General features: G+C 27.7%; 1 pseudogene across 1 annotated transcript in view; it reads left to right on the top strand.

Annotated features, from left to right (window-relative positions):
* Positions 1-25,173, top strand: part of LOC107438784 (uncharacterized) — a 56,263-nt pseudogene that overhangs the window by 3,552 nt on the left and 27,538 nt on the right. Inside the window, exon 2 of the transcript XR_015432673.1 lies at positions 23,908-24,716. The product of XR_015432673.1 is annotated as an uncharacterized LOC107438784 (transcript). The remainder of the gene's footprint in view (positions 1-23,907; positions 24,717-25,173) is intronic.

Here is a 25,173-nt window from a genome sequence, read left to right as displayed (position 1 = left end):
GCCGTTATCTGATTTATTGAAATTAAAACAAAGGCAGTTAAATCTCAAATTCTAACTCATTCCTTCTAATTGAATATTGACGCATTTTCTGCGGTCTGTATGTATTTTTAATCAACATTTAATACTTACGAAACAGTCTCATAATAGCATCAATATTTTATTCACTTTTATTAATGTGATACCGTATTTAAATTAAAAGCTATCAACACATTCATAAAAACATTCTGGCCATATAAAGGTGACGAGTCAATGGGTTAATGACACTTATATTGCCCTCCGATATTTAGGTACTCGACATTTCATAAATGTAACGTTTATTTTTAGACAAGTGTTAAACAGAGAATATACTATAAAATTTGACGGTGTGGAGGATCATTTTGTTGAAGTATTAATAGCAAATTTTACCCATAACTGTCAGTTTAACCTTGAAAAGTTTTTTTAATTTTCTTCTCTATATAGCGTGAATGCTGGTGAGTATTACTCAAAATATTTTGCAGGAGGTCGAATCAATATTGACTCTTCTTATCATCAAATTTGGATTCACGTTATAGGCTTGAGTGAGTCGTGGTGGCTCAGGGAATAGAGCGCTCGCCTTCCAATGAGGTGAACTGATATCGAAACTTGCAATGGCTGGTCGATGCGAATTCCGCACCTGGCTCACACTGACCACAGTGCTAACGTAAAATATTCTCAGTGGTAGATGGATCATGTGTTAGAGTCCCCTTGCCGTCAGGCAAGCCGTGGGAGGTTTTCCTCTACATCTAACGCAAATGCGGGTTAGTTCCAACAAAAAAAGTCCTCCACGAAGGCAAATTTCTCTCAATACTCAGTCCAGGAGTTCTATTGTCTTCTGGATTGGGTTCAAAATTACAAGACTACGGAATTGAACATCAGTAGTTGTAAGCCCGAAATTAGGGATGCTGTTCAACGACGGTTATAAACTAAAATATGATTGAGGAGTTGAACTTCAAGGGCCGAAATATGAAATAACGAAGATCATAAAAAAAATTAAGTGTAATAACATAAATTAAAAATAAAAAATAAATAAAATTAAAATAAAATAAAACATAAATAAATAAAATACAATGAAAGAAAACAAAGTAATATAAATAAATGAAAATGAGATCTGAGTTATTAAAAGATTTTTTCCTTCATTTTTTGGGTTTTTAGATGTTAAGAAAACAGCAAATTGACAATATATTTTTTTTTGCTCAATTAATAGTAACATATTTATCATTTTTATATACGTCCGAATAAATTTTTATCAGCGGTATTTTATATTTAAAAGAAAAAAAAACTTTTAATCCAAAAAAATCGTAAAAAATCATCACTTATACAGACAACTAAAATAAATCTTTTTAGACTCGCAAATAGTTTACACACAATTATTATATAATCACGGTTCCATACTAATCATCACGAACGTTAAAAAGTCTACCAATTATCTTAAAAATTCCCTAATTTTTATTTTATAGAGTTTCCGAATGTGATAATAATCTGATTATTAACATGAAACGTGCAAAAATCAACTAACTGTGAAGAAAATCCGACTCTTTATTTTCCTTATCTTTCATAATAATCAAAGAAAAAGAACTATTTACACATGTTCAGCCCGATAGCCAATTTAAACTAGATAGCATATAATGCTTTTTTTTTTCTTATTTTATTGCTGCTCTCTTCAAGTTCTTATTTTTCAATGATTAAGAGCGAAATTAATGAATATCTGTTGCTGGTTGAAGGTTTTGAAATACAAGAAATGAAATTTCATGCATCGGTTAATAAGTGGAAGACGATGCTTTGAATTGGCTGATTAGAGTGGGATTTGGCGTATTTCTTATTATACTTTTTGAAGAAGATTGCAGTACTACAGAAAAATTGATTTTGCGTTTTGTATTCTAAATAATTTCTTATTAAATTAGAGAAAGAAATGTTATTTCCATTTAGAGATGAATTTTATGCACTTTTCTTCAATAAATTGCACTAATGAAATATATATACTCTACAGGTTTTAGAACTTGTAATAAAGATTTGTAGTTAGTTATAATATTTATGTTTGTAACAACATATTTAAATTAGTAATTATATTTATAATTAGTTTATAATGTTAAGTTTATAATGTTATTTATTAGATGTAAAGTTCCGTTCATATATAAGATATTAAATAAATTTATAGCTCGTTTGTATAGGTAAGTAATAAATTTATAATCCCTTGAGTGTTTAATTAACAAGTTTATAATTTAGTTCATATTTAAGTTATTCACCAAATTTTTAATACGATCATAGTTATGTTAATAAACCAATTTATAGTTCATTCTTATGTTAATAATAAAATTTTAAGTCCGTTCTTAAGTATTTTAAAAAAATGCATAGTCCATTCATATTTTAATAACTAACTTTATAATTCATCGAAAGTTAAGTTAGTAAGGCAATTTATAATACTGTTTTTGTTTAAATTGATGATATTAATAGGCCGTTGAAAATTAGATTTGTAAAAAAATTTATTATTTTGATTATACTCAAGTTGGTAACAGAACTTATATTTCTGTTAACAATAAAATTCATAGTCATTGGCAGCTAAGTTAGTTAACGAATCTATGATTCTGTTCAGATTTAAGTTAGTTATTTGAATTTAAAATTCTTTGTTCATACGAGGGTTGCTATTTATATTTCCGGCCTAATAATGAAAAAACAAATATGTAGGATCGAAATTGGTTTTATTGCTTTTCAAAATATTTTCCATGATGATCAATACACTTTTGCATGCGTTTGAATCAATTTTCAAAGCACTTTTTCCAGTCCGATTGAGGTAACTCCAAAACATGCGTTTTGAATGCATCAACCGCTTCTTTGGGGGTCGAAAATCGTTGTCCACGTAATTTATTTTTGATGTGTGGGAATAAGAAGAAGTCATTGGGTGCCAAATCAGGGCTGTACGGCGGATGACCCATCAGTTCGATCTTTCGCTCCGTCAGAAATGCCTTTGTTTGAGTCGATGTGTGAGAGCTCGCATTGTCATGATGAAGAATGATTCGCCTGTTCTTCTGCTTTTTTCGAATTTTTCCGCTGACTTCTGGCAAACAAATGGCCGTGTACCATTCAGAATTGACCGTCCTGCGTTGCTCTAACGCCACTGTTGCCACATGACCGTTAATGCCGAAGCAACAGGCAATCATTTGTTTCGATGTGCTTCTTCCTCGAACAACTTTTGTTGGTTTTGCCTCGTCTTGGAAGACCCATACAGTTGATTGCTATTTTGTTTCCGGCTCATATGCATAGATCCATGATTCGTCACCTGTGTAGATGTTATACACAGCCTTTGCTGTACCTTGAACGCATTTTTCCAACATTTCCTTGCACCAATCGACACGAGCCTTTTTTTGAGCGTTTGTCAGATTATGCGGGATCCAACGCGAACAAATTTGTTTTACGCTCAAATGTTCATGCAATATTTTATTGATGCTAGACACACTAATGTCCAAAGACGCCTATATCTCACGGTATGTCATATGACGATCTTGCTTTATCAGTTCACGCACAGCATCGATCTTTTCTGGCACAACAACGGATTTTGGACGACCTGCACGGGATTCGTCCTGGATCGAACATCGACCACGATTAAATTCGTTATACCAATTTCTTACAGAGCTGTAGGATGACGCTTTATCGCTGAATAAAGAATTAAGTTCATCGAAGCACTCTTGTCTTGACAATCCACGTCGAAAGTTATGAAAAATAATGGCACGAAAATGTTCACGATTCAATTCCATTTTTTGAAAGAGAAGAACTTTTCAATTTACTGTCAACAACACAAATGAAGCTATAATGGTAAATCGTCTGCTGAATTTATGTTTAAAAATATCAAACTTTCGATTAAAATCGTCTGCGGTCGCCTTGCAACACTTACTGTTGCCAAGGCCAAAAATATAAATAGCAACCCTCGTATTTAAGTTAGCAATCCAACGTAAAGTTTGTTCATATTTTAGTTTGTAATCGGCGTTGAACAATCGACTCGCATTTACGTTTCCGACTATCAATGTTCATTTTTGAAGCCTTGTCATTTTGAACCTGACCCAGGCGACAAGGAAACATCTGGATCACGCTCTAAGACAAACAACAAACTAGCCTTCGAGATGGACTTTTGATGGAAGTAACCCGAATTTGTGTTACATAAAGAAAAAGAAATCCACGAAAAATTTCTAAGGTTAGTCCGACTGAGAGGGGATTCTAACCCATGATCTTCCTACCGCTGGAGTATTTTACGTAAGAGATGTAATCAGTGGAAATCGATCAAAATTCGAATTAATCAGCCATCACCAGGATTCAACCGATGAAATAAGTTTAACGATTAAGATAAATTACTTTATGGCCCAAAATATTTAAAAAAAATTTAATGGTTCGACGCTGAACGCATTCGATGCTTTCATCATCATTTTACCTTGGAACTCAAACTTTTAGAAACTTTTGCGAATTCTAGTTAAAGTTACAGTGACATTTTTATGTTTCGGCTCATGATTGAATAATCGAAATTCGCCATAGCTTTATAGAACAGTGAACTGAAAAACTCAATTAATTTTACATAATGGCTTATAGGGAAAGTAATTTATAGTAGATTAATGGTAAGTTTACTGCCATGTATTACGGACAATTTATTGTTCATATTTTATACATCAAGCAAGTAAAATAAAATTTTTGTAATATCACAGTAGTTAAATATAGATAAGCACGCAAAAAAACAATTTTAAAATTACTTTAAAAAAAAGAAACTTATCGAATTTTACTGACTGCGAAATAGAGCAAAATATTTCTTTCCACCCAATGAATAATTTTTAAATACATATAAGTTTAAAAATTTTATAGATAACTGGGTGTTGCGTAAATGTTACAACAAGCTTCTCATGGAGTTAAGGCACATCATCAAGATTAAAATTGCATAGGAACCTGTTCACGGAAATGCCGTCATACATAAATAGTTGTGCTTTCCTACTGTGACCTGTTCAGAAGTACACGAAGTTCATAATAGGGAAGAGTCCCTAGCAGCGTACGATGACATTCTTGGGCATCGGTTCTCATGCAATTTTGATCCTCATGATGTGCCCTAACTCCCTTAGAAGCTTGCTGCAAGGTTTACACAACCTCCTGTTATTTAGTTTTTAAAGTAATATTTCGACAAAAAATAGACTAAAAATATTCTTTAAGAAAAACTGTAGCTTGGAGAGAGAAACGATTGCAGACTTGAAATTAGTGACACGAAAGTACACAGTATCTATTTAAAACTCTCATGGAACAGAAAAAAAATTCTTCCCCTGTGTCATCATTTCTTAAATAATTATCTGACAAGGCAACTACCGGAATTGTTACTCGCAATTCTTGCGGAATGTTTTCATACAGTTAATATAGTTCTGTTCAGAATTTCAATAGTTGTATTTAAAGAAAAAAAATCTAGATTATTTATCTTCTTTAGATTGTATTTCCTGAAATCTTTTTTTTCTCTTTCCTTAACGAAGCTGGTAAGGTCGAAAGTCATTGTAGATTTATATATAATACCAAAAACCAGAAAAAATATCGAAGCAATCTAGTTTCGGAATATTGAATAGTCTTTAACAATCAATTACGCGCATCTGAACAATTTCTAAAAATTTTTCTTTTCAGAAGCGGTTGAATTCAAATTAAAATTGATTATCTAGAACTTTTTACTTTATCTGGAAATTTAAACTTTGTACAGAATTACATGTTTTACAGACGTACATAGAATTTACTTGATTGTACAAAAACTTTTTACGCTTCAAATATTATAAGTGTAGAAAACGACAAAATGTTTCGAGTGCTTAAAAAAAGGCACTTATTCTGCAGACTCATCAGACGTTAATGAGGAAAACTAAACAAAAAAAAATTGTCATTCATGTAGAATTACAGCATATATGAGTTAATGCAACAAGCGTAAACAGATTTTTAGCATTATCGAAATTAAAAATTTGTCCTGTTTCATTCATATGAACATCATTTCGGTTAAAGACGTAAGTTTCTCTCCACTTTCCATAGCACTTGGGAATTTAAACTGTCCAGATTCGCCTCTCCCGGCTGCAGCAGTTTTTCTGTTTTATTTTTTCTAATAGTTTACTTTCGTTTCGAAATATTACACAGACAATTCTGTATTCACTAACTTTCACATACATATATATATGAAGGACTTTGACCAATACAATAATAAGCTAGATTTGCAAATTGTTCAGGAGACGTTCTCAAAAGAGTTTTAGGGCAGGAAAAAACCCCACGATTTCGATGAAGTCAATGAGATATACTTTAAATTGCGCTGTCATGAAAAAAAAATTGAATGAACTTGTAAAAACCTACCTGGAAACAATACTAATGACGAACTTGTTCTAAATTTGTCGCTTTTGGAAAAAGTTTTGACCATTTTTATACAGTGTCAGGCCTTTCGTTTGTATATTTTAAGTAAGTTAGCGTGATTTGTTAATGACATTTGAAGAAGTTTCTTCTTAAAAACTTTTCATAATACGGAAAAAAACTACAAATTTAACTTTAACTAGTTTTAAAGCTATAAAGCACGAATAAGAAAATTTCTAGAATATTATTTTACGTGGAACTTTAATATATATATAAAGTTACACGTAAAATAATATTCTTTTCATTAGTTTTTTTTATTCATGATCCAACATCATATATATATATATATATATATATATATATATATATATATATATATATATATATATATATATATATATATATATATATATATATATATATATATATATATATATATATATATATATATATATATATATATATATATATATATATATATATATATATATATATATATATATATATATATATATATATATATATATATATATATATATATATATATATATATATATATATATATATATATATATATATATATATATATATATATATATATATATATATATATATATATATATATATATATATATATATATATATAAAATAGAATTACAGTTTCATTCCTTAGTTTTTACGTTTCTTTATAAAGAACTTTTTATGCTCAAATTTCAAAAAATAAAAATAAAAGTCTAATTGATAGGAAATTTAGCCTTCTTGTCCCCAGTTAATCATTAACAATGATTTTCGTCCTTTATTTTTTCTTAATTTTTGCTATTGTTTTTTGTGTGCAAGTTCTATTTAAAGGATTTATTTTTCTTAATCACAAATTCGATAAAAAACATTTACCAAAGCAAGATTTTTAAAACCCAAAATGTATTATTTCATTTTAATTTTTAAATAAATTTGTCAGAATATAAGTCGAAACGGAAATAAATATGAGTGTTTGCATTTTCTTTCAAAAAATGAGCGCACGCAATTATGTTAATTACCTCTTCTAATAATTCTAAGAATTCAGTTAAAAAAAATCTGAATTGTGATTGAACAATTTTCTTTATTTTCCTCATGATAAGGATAGATAATTTTTAATTTATAGTTGCAATTGAAGTTAGTTGCAGCGGACATTTTTTATATTAATCATAAGCCTAATTTGAAATGCATTTGCAATTAACGTAAAAACAAATTGTGTTTTTATAAATATTAGCTTCTAAGGAAGCAATCAATTAACGAAAATGCAGTTTTCAAAATTCATATTCTTAGAACATAAAAACATTATGTTCTTAGACCGATACAATGAAAAATCATTGTAGTCGGTGCTATCCCGTTGGATACTAAATCACATGGTATGGTTCGTAAATTGACAAAGAAGATCCAGGTTTCTTAGGTTATCGTCAGCATAAAATTAATAAAAGTTATGAAGTTATTTTTTACTTGCATACATTTTTTCATACATTTTGTTATATTTTTTTGCTTTTGAAAATGACATTTATCTGAAATATTTATTTGCCATCTTTATCTTTCTTAGAAATTTTTTACTTTTATAACATTTTTGATTTCGATTATTATTTACATCTAACTCTTATATCAAAATGGGGTGCCCTTTTATTATAAAACTATCTTTTGATAGTTTTATAATAAAAAAGTTCGAAAGTTCAAAATGTAGCGAAAACATGGAAGAAATTACAGAACTATGAAAAAAGGGAAAGAGAAAAAAATAATAAAAATCCAAAGAAAAAAAAGATATAATCTTTTTATCAGCTCACACGATTATATCCACAAAAAGACAAAAAGGAGTGCTTTCTAATATTGGATCAATATAGCCAAAGCAAAATATATCGATACAATAGTGTGAGGAGCACTCAAAGAAAAAAAAATAATGTACTGTGCTATATATATATATAACAACGTTTTACTTATTAACCGTCTTACAATTATTAAATGTTAAGTAACTTATGAGAGCGGTTTATAAGTCATAAGCAACTTATGACTTATAACAAGCAACTTATGAGCAAATAATAAAATATTTTATTGTTCGCGTCCTCCTAACTCAACGCTCGATTCTGACTATCTGGATGAGGATCTTTTTGATAAGCTTTCACTGCCTAGGGAATGTGAAAAGTACAGATGCATTCATAATGGGGTGTTGTAAGACTTGAATATACAAAGTTATAATTGCATTTGAATTTTGATTGGAATGAATTGACCACGAAACGTTGCTTCCACCACAACTTAATTCATTTTACATTTAAATTAACTCCTGTTTCAAGAGAAAACAATATTTTTCCAATGAATCAGGGGCGTGCAGTGGCGTGTGAATGGTCGGATTAATCTCCTCCATTAGACAACAATGAAAAGAGGAATCAAAGGAGGGCTAAAAAGAAATAATTATGTAAACAAACAGAGCTGCGGGGGTTCAGAGAATAGAGCGTTCAATGGATTTTTAATTTAAATTAACACATTTAAATGTTTGCGGAAATTATTCTGTGGAAAAAATTTAATTAAGAAAAATTATCCTTAATTTTTTATGTGTAAGAAATTTATTACCTAAAACTTGAAGAAATCTTATTTTATTGTATTCATTTAAAAATCTTATTTTTTATGTACATAAAATATTTTGATTAAATCAAATATTTACCAAAAAGAAAAAAAAACTTGCTTTCATAATAAAATATAATACTAATATAATTAATAATTAGAATTATATAATTTTATTCAAACAAATTATAGTAAGATTAGTTTTTATTATGGACAGAAGTATTACTGTCCTAATTTGATATTTGGAAAAAAATCAATTTGTGAAAACATCATAGTTTTCCATAATTTTCTTTTTAAATGTTTTTGATAGAGAATTTGTCATTAAGGTATCTGACTAGTACAAAAACATAATTTTAGGCAAAATTTTCGAAATTTGAGTTTATTTTAAATTTAGAATCCCTTGACTCTTAGCTTCCTAAAAATACTTTTGTTTGTACTGCAATATTTACAAAGTTATGCAGTTTTTGTGATAGGTGATAACAGTGGATGGACTAATGGCTTTAAGATTTTAAATGCATTTATCTCAAAATCAGATTACACCACCATAAACACGATATCTCATGTTCTTAAAATAATTGTCTATACAATTTTTCGTGAGTGTTTATTATTATATCACTCATGTTTTGAACGGACTAAGAGAAAAAAGTAGAATTTAGTTTTTTTCGCAAAAACAAATGCGGAAATGTTTGAAAATTTACTTTTTTCAACTACATTGATCCTTAACTTAGTATATGCACTTGTTTTTAAGATAATAGTTCGAAATATAGTTGAGAGTCTTCTAAATATCCAAAGAAATTTTTGTTTTAGACAATAGAATTTTTTACAGTGTTTACCGTATATACGTAAAAGTACCCTATTTTTACATAAAAATGGAAAATGAAATATTTTTTTTTTGCTAACTTCGAAGTTTTTAAATAAAATAAAAGTTTTTTGTTTTTTAATTTTGTATTAATATTTAAGAAAAAGTTACAGAAACTAGTCGTATACTTTAAAGATTTTCCACTCAGCATAGCGTTTTCTTACGTGCTTTTGGAATAAGTCATATGTCAAGTCCCATAGATTTCTGATAATTGAATTACAAATATTAATACCATATGAATTAAAGTATTAATTTTAGTTATTGAATCGTAATCACATATTTTACAAACGCGTAAATTTATTAAAAATAATTTCGCACTCGTTAAAACATTACAGAAAATATATTCGCTGCGGTTCTCATTAAAATCAAGTTTTATGTATTTCCGTGTGAAAGTTTAAAAGGCGAAGGCTATGCGTTTGATATTAGCATTCGATGCATCTTTTATTTTAATATTACCGTTTTATATTGCCCTTGGATAATAAATTACTTTCCTAAAAATGACCTTATGTTTAAGAAAATCTTTTCTTCCTCTGTATATAACTGTGCTAAACTGGATGTTTACAGTTTATACGTAAAAAAAAAAAAAAAAAAAAAAAAAAAAAAAACAGCAGCTTGTTTACTGTTACAGAGATGCAGCTATCATATGAAAGTTTAATAACAGCGACCTATTTCGAAATTTTAAGAAATAGTAGCAATCTTTTACCAGATAAAGTAAATTATTGCTTGCCTAATGCTAGAGTGATAAAAGTATTGTATTGCAATTGATAAAGAGTGACACATTAAAAGTTTTTGTTATTAAAATGTAAGAAAAGCCAACAACCTTTAATCAAAGTATCTGAGGGTCACGGTGGTTCAGGGGATATAGCGTTTGCTTCCCAATAAAGTGACCCAACTTCGAATCCCAGCGGTGGCGCTGGTTAATACAAATTCTGCTCCCGGGTCGCACCGACTGCAGTGCTGACGTAAAATATCCTCAATGGTAGACGGATAGTAGGTTAGATAAAGAGGGTACAGTCCGGTTAACCGGGAGAGATTTTCGTGATTTTTCTCTCCTCGTAACGCAAATGCGGGTTAGTTTCATCAAAAACTCCTACACGAAGACTAGTTTGTCCTACTGTTCGATCCAGGAGTTTCCTAGTGTTCTAGGATGGGTTCCAAATTACAAGGCTACGGAGTTGAACATTCATAGTCGTAAACTCAGAATTGGTTATAAAAAGAGAGTGATATATTAGAAATTTTGTGCCATGAAAAGTTTAGAAATGGCAACAATCTGTAGAAGAGAAAGTATGTAATGATTAAAAAACTAAAATAATATTATAAACAAATTCTTTTCATATTTATTTTCTAGAATTATTTTATTCATATTTATTTATCATATTCATTTTTATTCACATTTATTATTTTTAATGATTTCAGAAATCATAAGAAAGGCTTTAACATTATATTTATTAAAGATAACTTGGTTTAGCTGTTTTTGCCATATTAGAAAATAATAAAGACATGTTATAATATTTTTTAATTACTATTAAGTACAATTGTATCATTGTATTACATTCACGTATCCTTGGATAGTTATATAGCATTAGTAAAAGTTTATCTTCTCGTTAAAAACGAGTAGCTCTAATGTTTTTTTTTTTCATTTTTTGTCTCATCAGCAGATGCTATCACATTTTTCTTTTTTATATGGAAGCATCCTGTCCGTAGGACATAAAGAGAATATCTGCACAAAATACTTACATTTTATGATGACATAAAAACATTTTTATGCATCGTAAATCAAATCGAATAATAACATTTGGATTCATTGTATTGCTCTTAAATAAAACATCTGTTGTGGTTATTCTTTTTTATAACAACACGACAACTAGTAAAAATGGACAGGTAACAATTTCTATGATGAAAAAATAATTATTACACTCTGACATCACTGAGAATATTAACACTTGTATTTTCTTTTAGAATGTATTAAACACAAAAATACGAATCACACAAGTTGAATTTTCATTAATGTAATGAAAAAGTATGATCTAAACTACCTGGATATGGTAAAATTTACCATATTTCTGACTTCCTGGAAACACTAAAAAGTTCGGTAATTTTTACTGATGCTCTTTGGTCATGATTTTGGTTAGATTAACAATAAGCTATGGTTTTTATAATATGTGATATAATTTGGTAAAAAGGATAAAATTTAGTAATTTTATCATGATACCTTTGAGAATGGCTTAAAATCCAATTTATTTGGTTAAATATACTTTTAAGTTTTTCATTTTCTTACAAAATGTCTGGTAGGAAGAGATATGATTTTGAAAACCAGAATTTCTGGTAAACAAATACCATTTAAACGGAAAAATTACTAAATGAATTGTTTAATTACCGAATATTTTGCTTTTATTAACCAGATTTATAGTTTTTTTTACCATATATGTCTTTACCTAATAGATAGTTACTGCCTAAAGTGACATTACCTAAAAATGTTATTACCGAAAATGTCCTTAAAGTAATTTTAATAAAATATTCCGTGTACCTTCACGTTTAAGGCAAAATTTTCGTTTTAAAACGGATCATTCTATATGATTTTAAAACGCATATTTCATATTTCATCAATTATTCAAGAAATATGCGTGTCGACGCAATAAATAGGATTTGCTCTGTTGTCAACAACGCTTAGCTTGAATCTCGCATAAAAAGATCGCATCTAATAAATGTCTGCATACGTTCTTTGACGGATGGTGTGATTATAATTTCAGTGCAAATAAAAATATCCTGACATTTCTTATTGCATTCTAAAATTACATCAATATGGAAAGCGCTTGGCTGTAAGTTCATATTTTTTTTTGTTTGTTAAATGTGATTTCCCGACATCAACTCTGATGTAAACACAGAAAATTTTCATATTTTAAATTTTAGTTTATTTATCAATACTTTATGGGGATTATTCAAACACATTATTTTTTCAAAAAATATGTAAATAAATTATATTTCGTTTGATATAAAATATTTGAGGGAAGTAAAAATAAAAAAAATAATGAGGGAAGAAAAGTATAAACTGAAAACATAGAAATAGAATATTATACTAATAGCTAAAGTATGATGAATTAGCTGCTGTGTTCGAAGTTCTAACTTGAACTTAAGATGCGGAAACAAATATTTCATTCTTTATTACTTTGCTTTGTGTATTACTCTATATTTTATTGTATATGTATGCATTTCTATCTTCTTTCTAACTTTGTAAATCTGATATTTTTGAGAGACAATACATTTTATAAGAATATCATTGCATTTCAGAGCTCGAAAAGTAATTTTTAGGAATATATGTTTGCAGTATTTAACGCATCACTTAATTCTAAATCATTTTAAAAATTATAATTTATGTTACTTAAGGACATGCATCCCCAATAAATAATAAAAAAAAAAAAATTTATTTTTATTTTGCAAGCATATTACTGAAATAATTGGTTTTTACGTGGATCATCCAGTCAATAAATACAGAAGGTTACTACTTTTGATTAACCGGATTTTAAATATTTGAACTTTCGAAACTATTACACTCATTTTATTTTATAACCGTCTTTGAACAGCCGACCCAATTTAGGGTTTACGGCTACTAATGTTCAACTAAGTAGACTTGTCATTTTCAACCCAATCCCGAAGACAAAGGAACTCCTGGATCAAGTATTGGAAAAAATTTGCTTTCGTGGATAATTTTTTGATGGAACTTATCTGCATTTGCGTTTCAGGGAGAGGAAAACCACGAAAACCTCCCACAGTTTGTCTGACGGCAAAGCGGAGTCCAACCAATGATCCGTCTACCACTGAGGATATTTTACGTCAGCACTGTGGTAGGTGCGATCAGGTTGCGGAATTCGTTTTGATAACCTTTCGCTGGGATATGAACCCGGTTTACCTCATTGGAAGGCAAACGCTCTATCCCCTGTGCCCCCACGGCTCTATTGCATACATTATTTTATAGCCGTCGTTGAGCAGCCAACCCAATTTTGGGTTTACGTCCACTAATGTTAAACGCCCTGGCCTTGTAATTTTGAACCCAATCCAGAAAACAAGGGAACTCTTGGATCTAGTGTAGGGAGAAATTTTCTACATAAAAGACTTTTTGAATGTACTAACCAGCTTTTGCGTTACATGGAGAGGAAAACCACGAGAACCTCTCATGGTTACTCATTGGGAGGCGGGCGTTCTATCGCCTGAGAAACTACGACTCTATTATTACACATATTGGAATAAATTCATAAAATTAAAGAAAAATACAGTAAATATTCTTTTTTTTGTTCATAACAAATATTTGTTATGTGATCCTTCTGTTACATGCCAAGCTTCTAATTCCGCACATTTGATACTTTAATGCTTTCAATGGTTGCCATTGCTGTACAAGTGCTTTCTTTAACACGCTTGTAGCACGATCACTTTTCCTATAGTTAGCGCCAATAAAATTCAACAAGTGGTAGATCAAGTGGATAATTATCATTGAAAATTTTTTTTTGCAGTCATGATGTTTTCTCATGACAATAAGCTATTGTTTGCCAAAAAAACACATTGTAAAATTTAAAAACCAAAATGGTTGCTAAAGTAAGAAATTTTACTTTTGATTTTATCATTAAAGATTGCCATTCTTCAATGATAGATCTATTATAACCCACTGTACTCTGCTGGCAGTATTATTTTCTTTCAGTGTTAACAGCATCGACAGGTTATAAACAGTGTTTAAGGTGTATAAGCGATAGCTGACTGATCTATAATTACATGGCCACCGAAATCCTCGGATATTAACAATGTGATTTTAATGGGGTTACATAAAAGACATCATTGTTATTAACCAACGCATTGGTATTATTTCTCAACGATGTTGCAAAAACTGCAAGAACTCAATGAACTCATTTTAGCAGCATAATAAACCTCTGCTGTACAAAATATGTATTGATACTTTGAACAAAGTGTAGGTGTAAAAAAAGCAACAAAAGAGGATAGCGTAATGTAAAGGTCACTCACAAAATATTCGTAACTGAAAGAAAAGCTGAAAATTTTTTCTTTAATTTCTTGTATCAGTTACTGTAATATGTGTAAAAGATGCAAAACTATAAAAATTTAAAATCCAATAATTCCTTTGCGCTGACACAAAATATAATTTTTTGCTCCTACTAGCGATAAAACATTATAAACATTTAAAATTCGATTATTTATTTATGCTAACATTGAATATAATTATTTGATTCTACTAAAGAAGAGAAATTATAAACATTCAAAATTCGATTATTCATTTATACTAAGACTGAATATAATTGTTTGGTTCTACTAGAGAAGAGAAATTATAAACATTTAAAATTCGATTATTCATTTATACTAACACTGAATATAATTGTTTGGTTCTACTAGAGAAGAGAAATTATAAACATTTAAAATTCGATTATTCAGTTATGCTAACATTGAATATAAATATTTGATTCTACAAGAAATAAGATATTATAAACATTGAAAATCCGGTCACTCATTTTTGCTAACACTGATAACAATTTTTTTTTGATTCCACTAGAGATGAGTATTACTGACAATGAGATAATCTCATAATCTTGATATATTTCGAAATAAGATAATATCCGGTCGGAGAACATCTCCTTGTCCTTAACATTAAAACGAACCATGTACCGCAGTTGAAGAACAGAGAACAAAGGAAAACCTGTTTAATGAAGAACATCGATTCTAGAAGATAGTCAAGATAAAAAACAGGTCAAGTACAAGATCGAGATTTAAACTTAAACAATAATTACTCTTTAGCATTTTTTTTCTCTGTAAGAATTAAAAAGGCTTTTTTTTTGATGGAGAAAGTCTTCAAGTCGATAAAGAGCACGTGAATAAAAATATTTCTTTTTTATTACGTTTATAATAAAATCCTTCATAAACATATTTATTATCTCAACAAAACAATAAAACATAATGGCATATTTTCGCTTGATGGTGAATTTTTTTTGGTCAGTAAATAATGGATGATATTGTATCTCAATTGACAAAATAGATTCAAATTTCTTTAGTTCTCAGCTGCATAAAATTAACAAAAGTTATCGAGATATTATTTTCCTATAAAAAACTTATTTATTCCTAATTCGACGTATTCTTTAAAATTTTTATTTATATTTCTTTCAGTATTATTCTCTGCCATTACATTTTTTAATTTTAATTATTATTTCAAATTAAAGGTTTAAAATTAAAAGCAGTGTTTATTTATTAAAAAGTTATTATTATCCTTTATTAAGATGGTATTACTTTATTATGTAATATTTTATTATAAATATACTTAAATCCTTACCTAGACTCATTAATCATTTTACAAGTTTTAAACAGAAAATAAATTATATTTACTTTCATAATAAGTTTTGAGTAAAATTATGCCGAGTCAACTTATGCAATTAAAAAAAATGTATTCAAAATTGTTAAACATTATTTGGAATTAACTTTTCATACAGTGTTAGAATTTTCATTCTGAAATTACTTTGAAATAACGGGCAGCAGTCTGTTCCTCTGATTGTCCATACAGTTAATGATTAGGGATATTTTTTATTATCTTTAAGGTTTTCAAGCCATTTACAAATGGTATGGTAAGAAACCGTTAATACAAAACTATAAGTTGTAACCATTTACAACTAGCATAGTTTCTAAAATGATCTTAAACGATCAATGCTAGGATTCGAACCCCTGTTCAACCAGTCATGAGATTTAAAGATTAGCCCTCTCAGCTACAGTATGTACAGCATGGAACAAAAGGTTTAGTAAGGTGGGCCTAGTTGGCGTGGGTAAAATTCCTGTTATTTAACCGTATTAGAAAAAAGGAATCAATAAAAACTTTTTTTCTAACACTTAATAGTTTGAATATAATTTTTTTATGGTTATTCGACTGCTTTGATTTAATACGGTAAAATAACAAATGTATTGCTTTTAAACCATTTTTACCGAGAAATTTCTAATATTGTATAATTACTTAATGTGAAAAACAATCAATAAAAGTTATTAGTGAAAAGCATTTATAAGAAATCTTATAATAACTGAATAAGAATTAAAAAGGAATTTAAGAATCCTAAATTAAATAAAAACTTAAGAAAGACAATCACATAGGAAAGGGCAGCAAAATAATAAGGTTTATATTTTTATGCCATTAGAATTGGAGACTAAAATCTGTGTTAATACAAGAAAAAGTTTCTGGGGCCATTTAATTGTATAATTTTAAGTTTTTATGTAAATATCTATTTATCTTTAAAATATAAAAATAATTTCAAAGCAGTCTTGAAGGTTAGTGAACGAAACGAGGAAATGGTGTCAGACTCCTATATTGAGAAAAAAGTATGATCAAAACTACCAGAACATGGTAAAATTTACCATGTTTCTGGCTCTATGGAAACATCGAAATGCTCGGTAAAGTGCTTTGGTAATGATTTTAATATAATTTAGTTTTAAATTACGTGATGAAATTTAGTAGATGAGGTAAAATTTGGTAATTTTATGATAATACCTTGGAGCATGGCATCAAAATAATTTATTTGGTTAAATTTACTTTTACTTTAGTTACGCATTTTTTATATGTGTAGTTATAAGAGCTACAATTTTGAAAATCAGAATTTTTGGTAACCATGATCATATTAACGAAAAAATTACAAACCAATAGTTTAAATACAGCATATTTTGGTTTAATTAGCCAAAATTTCTTTTTCAAATTTTATTTTTTTTATTAGAAATATCATTATTATTATACGGTTTTTCTGCCAGAATTTTTTTTTTCGTGTAGAATATACATAGAAATAATACTTTTTTACGCTTCTCATAACAAAATCCTTTGATTATAACAAAAATTTAAGAGTATAATAAAATCCTGAATATTTCAGTCAAACAATTCAAATAAATAAAGCAAAAACAACGTAAATAAAACACAAATAAAGGTACAGAAATGTACATACTATAGTTTTGGTTCTGTAAACAAAAGCCTTCCTCAGTTTCAGAATATAAGATTTTGTTGATGGAACCGAAAGTCTATGTACAGTTTACTACATTTATTTGTATTTTATTTACTTTGATTTTCTTTTATTTATACGCAGAATAAAATATACCCAATTTTAATACAGTGTTCTATGAAGGAATAAAGTATCCTATTTCATTCGGATATTCAAATAAATATTTGATTTTCTTCCATTTCTGATTTCTCTTATATCCAGCCAATGAAATTTTTCCCTATTTTTAAAAAAGATACTTATAAATTGGAACCACAATTTGAGAGTTAGTGTAAATTAACAAATTACATAAAAATAACGTAAAGTTTGAAAGAAAATTAAAGTTTGTTGAGTATTTTTTACCGAAGTTAACCTTAATCAATATCTGTAATCTCAATGTATGTTACCCATAAGAAATTCATTTAAATAAAGGTTGTGGAACGTAAAATGAAACAATCAATGAAATTTTTTAACCAAATAAAAATAACGCAAAATAGTTTTAAGCAATAAAATTTAATAAGGAAATTTTTTTTCTCTTAAAAATAAATGGTAACGGTTCACATGGAACCGTTACCATTTTTACCGGAACCGTTTACCGGAAAATCAGGTTATCAAATTATAGTCGTTTATACCTCACATTCAATAAAAATCTGTAAAGTAAATTCAAATTAATAAATGATATTTATGCTATTATCTGAAGTATCATGATAAAAATAACAAATTTTACTACATTTACCAAATTTTATTACGTATTTTAAAACCATATTTCATTATTAATTGCACCAAAATCATTATCAAAGCTTTTCTGTAAAAATTACCGAGCTTTTTGCTGTACCAATAGGGCCAGAAACACAGTAAAATTTACTATATTGTAGTAGTTTTGACCATACTTTCTTTCTTAGTGGACGAAATTTAATAGGCCAACTATTTATAAATTCAATATTTATAAGCAATAAAATTGTCCAAAATGAAACATGAATAGTTTCTTATCTTTCTTACAATTTTTCATTGCAATTAATAATTCCTAACAACGAGGATAAAATCAATTATAATTATACATAGAAAATCGATTTGTAAAAGGCATACAAACATTTCTAACAACGAGGATAAAATCAATTAGAATTATGCATAGAAAATCGGTTTGTAAAGGCATACAAACATTCCTAAGAACGAGTATAAAATCAATTAGAATTATGCATAGAAGATCGGTTTGTAAAGGCATACAAACATTCCTAACAACGAGGGTAAAATAAATTAGAATTATACATAGACAATCGGTTTGTAAAGGCATACAAACATTCCTAACAACGAGGATAAAATCAATTAGAATTTTACATAGAAAATCGGTTTGTAAAAGCATACAAACATTCCTAATAATGTGGATAAAATAAATTAGAATTATACATAGATAATCGGTTTGTAAAGGCATACAAATATTTCTAAGAACGAGGATAAAATCAATTAGAATTATGCATAGAAAATCGGTTTGTAAAGGCATACAAACATTCCTAAGAACGAGTATAAAATCAATTAGAATTATGCATAGACAATCGGTTTGCAAAGGCATACAAACATTCCTAACAACGAGGGTAAAATAAATTAGAATTATACATAGACAATCGGTTTGTAAAAGCATAGAAACATTCCTAATAATGTGGATAAAATAAATTAGAATTATACATAGATAATCGGTTTGTAAAGGCATACAAATATTTCTAACAACGAGGATAAAATCAACTTGAATAATACATAGAAAATCGGTTTGTAAATGGCATACAAACATTTCCAACAACGAGGATAAAATCAATTAGAATTATGCATAGAAAATCGGTTTGTAAAGGCATACAAACATTCCTAAGAACGAGTATAAAATCAATTAGAATTATGCATAGAAGATCGGTTTGTAAAGGCATACTAACATTCCTAACAACGAGGGTAAAATAAATTAGAATTATACATAGACAATCGGTTTGTAAAGGCGTACAAACATTCCTAACAACGAGGATAAAATCAATTAGAATTTTACATAGAAAATCGGATTGTAAAAGCGTACAAACATTCCTAATAATGTGGATAAAATAAATTAGAATTATACATAGATAATCGGTTTGTAAATGCATACAAATATTTCTAACAACGAGGATAAAATCAACTAGAATAATACATAGAAAATCGGTTTGTAAATGGCATACAAACATTTCTAACAACGAGGATAAAATCAATTAGAATTATGCATAGAAAATTGGTTTGTAAAGGCATACAAACATTCCTAAGAACGAGTATAAAATCAATTAGAATTATACATAGAAAATCGGTTTGTAAATGGCATACAAACATTTCTAACAACGAAGATAAAGTAAATTAAAATTATACCTAGATAATTGGTTTGTAAATGCATACAAGCAGAAAAAAATCTTAAAATATTATCTTTTAAATAGTTAAAATTATACCAAACGTTGTCCAATATATTGGACGCTAAATCCCAGAAAGTTAGATTAACATTCACATATTGCATAGCAGAACACTTAAAGCATAATAACTTTATTTAAATGTATGGAACAAAGCATTTAAAAGAAAGTATTTTTAAAAGTTAATCTGCAGCTGTTAAGATATAGATTTAATAATTTCCTTCATTCACATATTGCATAGAAAAACACTTAAAGCATAATAAATTTAATAAAATGTATGGAACAAAGCATTAAAAGAAAATATTTTTAAAAGTTAATCTTCAGCTGTTAAGATATAACTTTAATAAATTCCTTACTGTTGTTTCGTAAACAGAACAACAAAATCCTAGTCTTGTTAGAAATTCGAAAAAAAGCTTTAAATATAAGAATACATTCTTTCGTTTAAAGAAATATTTCAATGGGGTACTATGCATCATTGTTATTTCATGTATTCATTGACAGATACTAGTTGTATGCTTAAGTGAGCGTAAAAAGCTTTTTCAAGAATTTTTCGATCAAAATAATAACACTTTCCTTTGGTACTAAGGATTCACCCGAAGGCTCAGTTCAAACTCAATTTTAAACTTTATTTATTCACGCGGAGAGGGGAAAGTGGTAAATTTATGTTATCTTTAAATCTTTATAAAGTTAGATGATTTAGAGACCTGGAGGAAAGTTAAGATGTTGTGTTTTGCAATGCTTACATCAGTTTTAAAATGAAACTTTTTAGCTTAAAATGCGTAACGTTTTAAGCTGTTGTTTATAAAAAATAAACTTAAGATTCACACAAATGAAAAAAAAGATTATCATAAAAAGGAGCTTAGTGAGGTAACTTGAGTATAGATTTAGAGTTTATTGAAACATAAATATGTGAATACCCTTTCAGGAGGGATAATCTTAAGTGTTAAATTTATTCGTATTTAGTACCGTTACTGTAGTAATTAAAAGTAAGTCATTAAAAATAAATAATTAAAAAAACTGTATAATGGTATATTGCATTGAATTTCCAAATTTTTACTATTAGTAAGAATTACAAGTGATGTTATTTTTTTCGAATTTATTCTAATTGATGCTAGGCGTTCAGCTGCTTTAAAATAAAACTTGTTTTAGATTCAAAAGGGTGATGGTTTAATTTGTTAAACTTAACTAATAAATTTAAATAATAATTTTAAAATGTAACTGTTGTTGAATCATATAAAAAATGCATACAAATGAATAAAATATTATTATAATGAAGAAGCTTAATAAGAGAGCATTTAGAATTTATTGAAACGTAAATTTGTTAGTTCGTTTTAGGACAGATAATCTTAAATTTTAAGATAAAAAATTTAAATAATTTTTTAATTTACTCTTGCTTAATATCCCAGTTGATGTAGCATTGATAAACAGTAGCTTATAATCGTACAATGTTATTTCAAATTTCTGAATTATTACGATTAATGGGAATGAACTAGTGATGCTATGCTTTATCTAATTCTTTCTAATAGATACTAGTCTTTCAGTTGCTTTAAAATGAAACTTCTTTTAGTTCAAAAAGTGTAATGTCTTAACCTTTTTTAAAAAATAAATTTCAAGCGCAACTGTTGATGAATGTTATTAAAATATACGCGGAGAAAATAAATCTGACAAAATTACTGTACTGTATTGTAATGACATTTCTTATAAAAATAAAACCAAAATTCTGACTAATAAATCTAAAATACATAGTATTTAAACCATTCATTTCGTAATTTTTTCGTTGATATGGCAACGGTTTACCTTAAATTCTGGTTTTAAAAATCACAGTTGTTATTACCACGCATTTAATTAAAAAATACAAAACTGAAAAAGAAGGTATTAACCAAAAAAATTATTTTTTATGTCCAAATAAAATTACCAAAATGTACCAAATCTTATCACATACTATAAAATTATATTTTATAGTTAATTTTACCAAAATCATTATCAAATCACTTCGGTAAAAAATACCGAATTTTTGGTGTTCCCATAGAGCCAAAACCATATTCTGGTAATTTTGACCACACTTTTTTTTCGGTAAACATTTTTATACATAAAAATTAATGGAAGGTTATAAGAAAGAAGGAGGCAGTACATGAGCACACATTTATAGAAACATAAATTTCTACCTTTTAGAATTGATTATGTTAAATGCTATTAAAAATCTGAATTGTAAAGCACTAAAAATACTTATATTAGAGCAAGGTTGTTTTGAATTCCTGAATTCGTACTAATTGAGGCTATGAATAAAATAATTCTTAGAAACTGAATTTGAAAAGAGTATTCAAAATTTAGACACTTCATAAATTAAAAAAATGGAAAATGTTAAATTTATGAAATAAAATGAGTTTTTTTTAATTTTCGAAGCAAATGAAGTGTATACATTTCATGTAATTAGTGCTGTGTTCTTTAAAATGCTTTCTAATTAATACTAAGTTTTCAAAAGGAAACTTCTTTTAAATTGAAACATTTAATGTTTTAGTCCGTTTTCTTTGTAAGCCAAATTTAAAATATAACTAATCTAGAAAATTCGTTATATTGTTATAAATTGAGAATTATAACTATTCACGATAATAACTTTGAAATGTAAGAGTTTTATATCGTTTAAAAGTCTTAACTTTATTTGCACACTCTACATTTCAAAATAAAGTAAATTAGAGGCAGATATTATTGTAACTTGATATTAATGCATTATAAATATCATAATTGTTAGTATTATAACTATTATCTAGAATTAAAAAAGTGTTTAAGTTTGCAGAACTTGAGAAGAATTATTAATAAGAAATTATTAATAAGAATAATATAATTATAATATATAATTATTAATAATATATAGTTTTTAATAAGAATCAATGGACCACATTGCAACACTTTTATGATATGAAGATACTCTGATAAAAATTAAAAATACTTTTCGGTAAAAAAAAGTAAGTTTATGGCAAATTTTTTTTTAATTTGGCCCCCCGCTGGTTTACAATAATTAATTTGAATCACGTGGGGCATCAAATCTAATATTCTTAAAATAGATGACCAACGGAACATTTAATTTAAAAAAGTTAAAAACTGCTTTTACCGTTATAAAAAAGACAGGTTTTGCATCAAACGCTACCAAAAGATAACTAATACAAGTGCCTGTCAAAGGAAGAAGCAGCGTGATTTGTGACAATTATTTTGGGAAATTATTTTGGACAATTATTTTGTGATTTCAAATTTTTTATTTTAACAAAAATCCGTGATGTCACACACACACTTCTTGTCATATACTGTCAAAATTTCACGAGAGCCCCTCTTCCAAGTGTAAAATCATTTTTGTAGATGATTCCTTATTTACAGAAATATATATATATATATATATATATATATATATATATATATATATATATATATATATATATATATATATATATATATATATATATATATATATATATATATATATATATATATATATATATATATATATATACATATATATATACATATATATATATATATACATATATATATATATATATATATATATATATATATATATATATATATATATATATATATATATATATATATATATATATATATATATATATATATATATATATATATATATATATATATATATATATATATATATATATATATATATATATATATATATATATATATATATATAGATAATCTTCTTCATGTCTTTCAGATATTGCTAAAATGGCACATTTTATCTTTCTTTCTGCCATACTTCTTCATTCATATATACTGTGTACTTCAAGAGAAAGTGATAAACACATAAAAAACATCACAGTTATTTCATCTAAGAAGGAAGACGTAGAAAGTGATAATCTGCCAACTTTTTCACTACCGTTTGGAGCTAGAATAAGTAAACATTTGCTGAAAGATCAAAATACCCATCGTCAATCACAACTTCAACAAAACTTGACGTCTGAACTCCATCAACAGAGGAGAAAGATAAAGAAGCGGAAGAAGATCGTTAAACTGTTGAACCAGAAACGATCAGGACCATTAAACGAGAACTCAGAGCATAAAATCAGGAAAATCGAAGAGTTTCCTTTTCGAAATAATGCATGGAGTGACGAATATTTTAACGATAATTTTTCTCGGAAGTCATATCACAATTCTTTTGACTTAATTAAAAGTGAAAATCCATATTTTGATTTATCTCATACCAATCGAAACTCTTCCCAAGGTATGCTAAATGTTAATGGAGAAAATTTTTTAAAAACAGCCTTTATGGCCTCCACATATTTACCTCATTTAAATAACAGGACATATACAACAGCGGAACCAAAAAACTTATCAGGTAACACAAAAAAGTTTTTTAGTACATTGAATTTACCAGTTCCGACTACAAATGCACCTCATGTTTCAAGATATGTGGAAAACTCTGTAACTGATGATAAATTTATACCTGATGATTGTTCCTGTTTTTGGAGTAAGCAAAACTGTGGATGCAGTTGCTTTGGTTCCTTAAATGTTGCTGATTTTCAGGTAATTGATAAAATTTATTTCAACTAATAACACCAGAAAAAGAAATCGAAGTGCCACTCTAGCAATATTAGTTTTTTTTTCTTAAAAAATGTATTAAAGTAATAAATTTTTTTTATATCAATTTTGTTTTGATTACGGGGAAAATTTTACCACCAAAAATCCTTTCTTGAAGGAAAGAAATAGAATTAGACACTATTTTAATTAGTGAAACGAGAAAGTTCAAGCACTATCTTTAAATTTTATTGATTAAAATTGTAAGAACCTTTTTTTGGAACAGTGCGTGTTAATTTATTTACATTAGATCTGAGCTAAATGTAACCAACGTAGGCAAATGTAATCATGTAACGCGATGTTGTAATAAAAATAGGCACCTGTATCATAATTCTAAATTAAAAAAATAGTTTTATACAATATATTAATGTGATTGAAGAGCATAACTTCTGGTATTTTTCTTAGT

This window comes from Parasteatoda tepidariorum, chromosome 3 (assembly GCF_982258835.1).
Source record: "Parasteatoda tepidariorum strain Cologne lab strain chromosome 3, Ptep-v5.0, whole genome shotgun sequence".
Taxonomy (NCBI): domain Eukaryota; kingdom Metazoa; phylum Arthropoda; class Arachnida; order Araneae; family Theridiidae; genus Parasteatoda; species Parasteatoda tepidariorum.
Note: the sequence above shows the minus strand (reverse complement) of the source record. Positions and strands in the feature narration are given on the sequence as shown.